Raw genomic sequence first — 5,461 nt, forward strand, 5'->3', positions numbered from 1 at the left:
CAATCTTGTACTTTTTCAGAGAACCATTACTAGCACCATCTAGTGTAGTTTTATCCCGAGGCTTCATGCCTTGAGTGAAATAGCTGATCAACACTAGCCTGTCAATCATGTGATGGGGGCATGCGTCTAGAAGGTTCTTAAAATGCTTCCAATACTCATAAAGAGTTTCTGATTCTTCTTAAACAATGCAGGAGATCTCTTTCCTTAGTATGTCTGTAACTTCAGCTGGAAAGTATTTCTCCAAAAATTCTCTCCTGAGAGTATCCCAGTTGATAACAGTCGCTTCAGGTTGGGAGTAGTACCACTCCCTTGCCTTTCCCTCAAGAGAAAATGGGAAGGCAGTTAACAGAATAGAAGTTTCATTCGCACCCTGACGCCTAACAGTAGAACAGGCTGTTTGAAAATTCTTGAGGTGCTTGATGGGCTCCTGAGCAGATAAACCATGAAACTTGGGCATTAAGTTGATTAGTGCAGTCTTCAGCTCAAAATCTGCAGCCAGAGTTGGATGATGCACTTGATACGGCTGCATTGCAAAATATGGGGCTCCAGCTTCCTGGAGAGTAATCCTCCTAGGTTCTGCCATTCTATCTGCACGTGAATTAATTGAATCAGTAGTAAAGGAGCTTGTTTCGCTCTCAGATGGCGGTTTAGATTCGCCCTCAGATGAGACTGGTGAATCGATAACAATCACTTCACTACCCTCAGAGGCTAACCGACGTCGAGCTCGCCTAATACGTGAAATAGTTCTTTCAATTTCAAGATTAAACGCGGCTAAGCTCGGATCAGGCAGTGAACACGTCATTCAATGAAAGAAACATATAGCTCATGGTAATAAAATAAAAATAAAATATGCATATAAAAAAATATGTACACTAATTAATAATTTAGCACACAATTGCAACTCCCCGGCAACGGCGCCAAAAACTGGTGCGTGGTAGAAGTTAGGCCAATTAAGAGATTTTTAATAAGAGAACAGCGTTGCAAGTATAACTCTTAACCAGCTAAAATCTGCTTCACCAATTTAAAAAGGTGTCACAAAAATTTAGAATAAAATACTGGGAGTATGAGTCCCAGGTCGTCTCCCAACGAGTTGCAAGGAAGGGTGCTAATTTATTAATTAGGAATTTTCCGAGAGAGTTTGAGTTTGGTTGATAAGCAATTAAATAATTGTAAATTAAAGCAATAAAAACTAAGAATGATTATTAATATTCTAACTAAAAAGCCTTGACTGGGGAAATGATTAATTGGAAGTTCTATCCTTGTTGGGATCTCTTAAGTGTAGTATTAAAAAGGTTGTTGTTTTCACTTAGTTAACCCTTACTAAATAAAGGAAAGTCAAGTGATTAAGCTAACTCTTATTCGCAAATCCTAGTCCTCTCCCTTGGGAAGGTCTAGCATTAGTAAATACAGAACTAGCCAACAACTTCCAGTTAATCAGCACTTAAGCCTTCTAACTCAAGTGTCTCCTTTTAATCAACCCCCATGTCAAGTATGGAGTCTACTCCATTGACATGAATATAACGCTCATAAAAATATAAGAAGAAGACATGATAAATTGAATAAAATAAAGCTTCGAAATTTAAAAGTAAAAGTAATCCTCTTCACTAACAATTCATGTAAATAATCCAATTACCATTCTAAACAAGAATTAAGAATATGAAATAAATAAATAAATAAAAGAGTAAGTAAGGAAACAAACTAGAATAGTATCTTTAACGGAGGTAATGACTCTTCAATATCCAAAAGCAAAAGCAATGATCTGGGAATGTAAAGAGAAACTAGAGGGAGAGTAATTCCTCTCTAGATTCAGATCTAAAAACCTAAAACTATCCTAATGTGTGTATGTAAAGTCGTGTCTCTGTGTCGTGTTGAGTCTCTGCATGTTTCCTGGCTTTATTCTGTGTTTCTAGGCCGAAAACTGGGTCAAAACGCGGCCCGAAATCGCCCCCAGCATTTTCTGTTAATTCTGCAGATCACGCAGGTCATGCGTACGCGTCGTCCATGCGTCTGCGTCATTTGTGCAGATTCTAATCCACGCGTGTGCGTCGTCCACGCGCACGCGTCGCTGCAATTTTCTCCATTCCGCGCGCTCGCGTGAGCCATGCGCGCGCGTCGGTGTTCGATGGTCATCTTCTTAGTTTCTTGTGTTCCTTCCATTTTTGCAAGCTTCCTCTCCATTTCCTAAGCTATTCCTGCCCTATAAAGCTTGAAACACTTAACACACGGATCACGGTATCGAATGGTATAAAGGAGAATTAAAATACATAAATTAAAGTTTTCTAGGAAGCAAGTTTTCAATCATAAAATAATACTAGGAAGGAAAATGTAAAATCATGCAATTAGTATGAATAAGTGGGTGATGACTTGATGAAACCACTCAATTAAACACAAGATAAACCATGAAATAGTGGTTTATCAGTTGCTAACCTGACCTAGTTAAGAGGAACCAAGTGCATTCTAAGTTCTAACCCAACATATTTTTGAAAATCAAAACACGCAAATAAAGATTAAATGGCTTTTGTATGCACTAGTCTCTTTACCTTTTGTATTTCTCAAAATAAGCTTGAATCTAGGCAAAAGAAAAATAAAAACACACTCAAATAACAAGGAAACTAGGTTGTGTATATATTCTGACTTAAGCTCGAACTGCCGTCTTCTTTTTTGGATGAAATTTTTTTATAGAGCTTGAAATCTCTTCTTCAATATTAGAATAATTTCCTTTTTCATCAACTAGTCGTTGCACACATCAATGCACTTAGCCGTTGGCTTTGAATGAGAATCTTTTCCTTGTTTAGTTTGATTATAATATGCAGCAATTATCTAATCACTCATGAATTTGATTCTTGGACTGTATCACTTGCTTGTTTTGATGGTGCAACATTTTTCCAAAATAGGATTGATATCATCTTAATGATATTTTCACTAATATTGCTGTTTTGCACAATTCTTGCTTGCTTGATTGGTTATCTTTAATTGATTCCTACATTGCTCATCATAATAGTTAGTTATAATAGAAAATAATCAAATATGTTTGTCATCACAAGGTAATTAATCAATACTTAACTTAACAGCTTTAATCACAGAATTGGCATCAGAGTCAGTGAATCAGAGTTGAATCCAAATAATAAAACCATAGAAATAATATGCATATAATAGATTTAGGGGATGGATAATGGACTATATGAATTATCCGATGCGTTACTTTGTGTTCCTCCAACTCACTCCTTGAATAAGCTTGAGTTTTTCTGCTGTTGTCATGTACTTTGAATTTTGTATGCAGTGGCATGTGTGTTATACCTTTTCTCGATGTCTACATGTTGTCCTAATCCAATCTTTTACTTTCATTCTCAAACCCCTTTTGAAACCTGCATCTGGGGCTGTGGCACCTGCAATATCACTTAGGGATAATGCACTGAAGCACTTGAATAAGATGAGGTCTGAGCGAAGTGAGGATTTATGTTTAAGAATAGGTGTCAAACAGGGTGGGTGCTCTGGTATGTCATACACTATGGATTTTGAGGACAAGACTAATACAAGGCCAGATGACTCCATTATTGAGTACATTGGTTTTATAATTGGTATGATTTCATCTTCTAGTTCTTATTAATGTTGTGTTTATAATCTCCTAATTGAGCTGTTTGACCAGCATAATATGATCTATGTGGGTTTAGGGTTTAGGCAATTGGTATGAATTCTTAATGAGTTAAGAATTTGTGAAAATCCTGATATATAATGCTGTTTATGGAGCAGTTTATGGCCATTTTTTTGTGCAACATGTATCGGCTAGTTGTAGTTATTTCTAATATTATTATTTTGAAGGATTGCAGCTAATTATCTGCTAGCTCTATGTTGCTCTGGTAGGCATGAATTTTAATCTTAGAATGGATTAAAATCTTGGTGTTTAACATGAACTTCTGTTTAAGCTTTGTTTGCTAGAATTTTGTCAGCTCATTTCAAACAGCAGTTAGCACTGCATTTCTTTATTTATTTACTCTTTGAACGAATGTACTTTTCATTGCTTAGAAATTAGAATATTATTACTTTCTTACTTAATGAAGATTGAAATGAACTGCATCCATACGGTTGTATATAAGTCACCACTTGACATTTTTGGCTTCTCCATCTGTATTTGCAATTTGCGATCCTAAGAGCCTACTCTTCATATTTGGCATGTAGTTGGATTATAATGATGCCTTGATTGGGGGAGATTTCTCTTTCAAGAATCCTAATGCGACACAAACTTGTGGTTGTGGCAAATCCTTCGCTGCGGAAATGTAAAATCATGTTTATAGACAACAGTTGCAATATCTGATGTTTCTTCGAAGGATACTTTAGACTATGTATACTTCTTTAACGTTGAACCACTTGAACTAGCCAATGTAATTTGTTTAGGCTATTCATAATCGCAGACACACATAATACAAAATTACAAATAGGTGAAATTTTGCCTCATGTATTAGGCTCGTGTCGCCTCTACAGGAATGTGACGTCTCAACTTACCATTTCCCATATACTTTTAGACATCGGTATACAATACATATTGAAATACAAAATATAAATTAAAAATGAGTTAAATAATACATATATTTATACATAAATATACTTATGTAGTAATTATTTTTTTGTATATATATATTTTTGCTCTTTTTTATTATGTTTCTCAACACATGTGAAAGCACTTGATTGGCCGATACACTTAATAGATTATGTTGTTCGGTAGTTGGTAATTCCGATCATCCATTTATTGTAAAAAAAAAAAAAGAAAAGAGATTTTGTGAAAAGAAAAAAAATATAAAAATTCCTTTGAGTGGTTATTGACCTTTCCAATCAAGTGATGCAAGGTAATACACATAAATTCGACAAAATATTTTTGACAACAATCATGTTAGATGCAAGTTGAAATTAGTTACTATATAAATTATATATTAGAATATAAAATATATATTAGAAATAAATTAAATAATACATATATTTATATATAAATTCATAATAACTAATTTTAGTATATGAATAACATTTTTATTTTGATCATCTATGGTATATAATATTTATTGGTGTAATATTTGTTCTTTTGAGTGATTTTTGCCCCCTTTCAATTAGAGGTTGATTGGTTTAACCTAGAAAAATAAAGTTTGAATATAAATAGGGATAGTTTTGGAAAAATGTCAAATAAACAAAAAATTAATAGAACCTTCAATTTTATGCTAGATTATTTAAATTTTGGACTGATCTTTGTTACTACTGATAGAGTCATCATACTGTCTCAAATAAAATTTGGGTTATCATCACATCCTCTTGGATATTAATATTTTCTCATAAAGTCTAATAAGGGCATAAGACATCAATAATTTATCACCAAAATCTTACAAAAACTATTTATATATAAATTATAGTAGGGAGAAGAGTTAATGCTATTATTTACACTCTTATTATATTTTTTAAATATATATATTTTTTTATT

At 33.8% G+C, this 5,461-nt stretch overlaps 1 pseudogene; it reads left to right on the forward strand.

Annotated features, from left to right (window-relative positions):
- Positions 1-2,511: 2,511 nt before the first annotated feature.
- On the forward strand, positions 2,512-4,442 carry LOC114925039 (iron-sulfur assembly protein IscA, chloroplastic-like; annotated as a pseudogene).
- Positions 4,443-5,461: the final 1,019 nt, after the last annotated feature.

The sequence above is a fragment of the Arachis hypogaea genome, chromosome 13 (genome assembly GCF_003086295.3).
Source record: "Arachis hypogaea cultivar Tifrunner chromosome 13, arahy.Tifrunner.gnm2.J5K5, whole genome shotgun sequence".
NCBI lineage: Eukaryota > Viridiplantae > Streptophyta > Magnoliopsida > Fabales > Fabaceae > Arachis > Arachis hypogaea.